General features: G+C 41.3%; 1 long non-coding RNA gene across 1 annotated transcript; it reads right to left on the bottom strand.

Moving 5' to 3' along the window:
* Positions 1-350: 350 nt before the first annotated feature.
* On the bottom strand, positions 351-1,442 carry LOC109966411 (uncharacterized). The gene is made up of 3 exons (XR_002275754.1): positions 1,375-1,442; positions 555-730; positions 351-475 (listed from the first exon to the last, which is right to left on the bottom strand). It is a non-coding gene; the product is annotated as an uncharacterized LOC109966411 (long non-coding RNA).
* Positions 1,443-1,956: the final 514 nt, after the last annotated feature.

Genomic DNA, 1,956 nt, shown 5'->3' with positions numbered 1-1,956 from the left:
ATGAAAGGGCTCAGAAGGGAAATTTTTTAACTTAAATACACAGACAAATCCAATTTGAAAGCAGAAGTAAACAAGTGGCTTGTAAACCCATGCAAATGTATGTAGATTTTACACTTTTACCATTTTTAATCAAGAAATGTAAGCCCTTGATTTTGACCATTCTTAACAGTGAATATTTTATTCATATGCAAATCATAAAACCTGACAGACAGTTCAGCAGTCTTCTGTAAAAATCTAGGAAAGAAATTAACAAAATTCACAAGCTTTTGTTTCTGTCAGAAGCAGACATAACACTGGACCCCACGGCATGACACAAAGATTGAATAAAAGCCAAGTATGTTTATTGGGGTTATACAGTATTAGTAGGGCAAAAACACCCTGTGGGCTTGGGGCGGTGGAGCAGAGTGCAACAGAGGAAACATGGTTCTGGCAACACAGCAGATGGTCTTCAGTAGCAGTGGAGGACTCTTTTTTCCTACAGTAGGTGGAAGGACGATGAGTATTGAAATGGTTCAGTAGACAAACTATTTTACTGAGATGTTTCTTGTACTCACACATATGAGGTCTTAACTTTAGAGGTAAATGGCAAAATCTTAAGGCTGAAGTATAGAGACAGTGGTGGACCATCGTGATTGGCAGGAGATGAGCCCAGTCAGCAATGAACAATGCAGGTAAGAGCGTGGCCTGCAGAGCCGATGGGAATAACCACACAACCAGAAGATGGTGGATTCTACAGAGGAGTAACAGGGAAGTTACTGTATAGGTAATACTTTAAACCAGGCTAGTATGGGGAGTTTGGAGAAAGAAAGATACAGAGGCAAGTAAGGATTACAGTAGTGTAGGTAAGCCACTTAAAGGCTGAGCGAAGTAACTATGATAAGAAACAGGGCACACAGGAGTTGTGGTCCCACAGACAATAGGTGAATCCCACTTTCACTAATTGCATCCATGTTTCCCGTACTTGTCATACGTGGGCGGGACTAAGAAGCAAGGAGAAACCATGAGGCGAAACCATGAGGAGAGAGGAACGAAGAAACATGTTTTAAATGTCCTTGTCTTCCCACCTCAAGTATTAGTATTACAAGCACTGTGTGTAAACACACAGCTGACTGTGTGTGAGAGAGAGAGGAGCAGCCCCTCCCTCCTGTAAACAGAAACTGACAGAGAGAAAATGGACAAATAAAGCAGGACAGTCCACATCAACCCTGGAAGCTATGCTTGGCGATGGTTAAGTACAGGGTAGACTGCTCTTTAGGTTCTAATAGTGGAAACACAGCAAATATCCACACATTAGTTTTTCAGCCAGGTGAGTAGTATAAAAAATGGCTTGTGCACATCAGTAAAATATTTAGTAAAGTGCAATTCAAAACATACAAAGTACAGAAAGCAAACTTAGGAAAGTCCAGGGGCAGATGGAACATCAGAAGAGAAACACAGGTCAGGCAGGCACAGGATTTGGGTGTGGCTGGAGAAACAAGGTGGGTTAAATAGCCAGCAGACAGTGAGCACAGGTGAAATCAATCAGGTGATAATGAGCATCATAAAGCTGAGGCAGGTAAAATAACATAAGGCAGGAAGTCAGGGATCGAGCTTGACAGCTTCCTGACATTTGAATTTTGATCAGCGTGCCAACAATGGACCGACAGTGGAACTACCACAGCTGGCTAAAGATCAGTGTGTGTCTGTAGTGTACTGTGCCAGTCACAGCTGGCTAACTGGGCAGGATTACCCTGTATAATGTTTCCTGGATGAATTTCCACTTTTACAATTTCATGTGTTTCACAGTGCAATTCAAGAAATCATGGATTGGAAGGTTCTTGATTTATAATTATAAGGTAGCAAATAATGCTTTGTATGGATTATTACAAAGCAGAGTGTGAACAAAAACTTTGTTCAATTCCATACTTTTTAGTTTTTAAAGACTGCATAACACAGAACCTGTTTGTCACAAGGGCC

Source organism: Monopterus albus, unplaced genomic scaffold, assembly GCF_001952655.1.
Source record: "Monopterus albus unplaced genomic scaffold, M_albus_1.0 scaffold111.1, whole genome shotgun sequence".
Classification (NCBI taxonomy): domain Eukaryota; kingdom Metazoa; phylum Chordata; class Actinopteri; order Synbranchiformes; family Synbranchidae; genus Monopterus; species Monopterus albus.
Note: the sequence above shows the minus strand (reverse complement) of the source record. Positions and strands in the feature narration are given on the sequence as shown.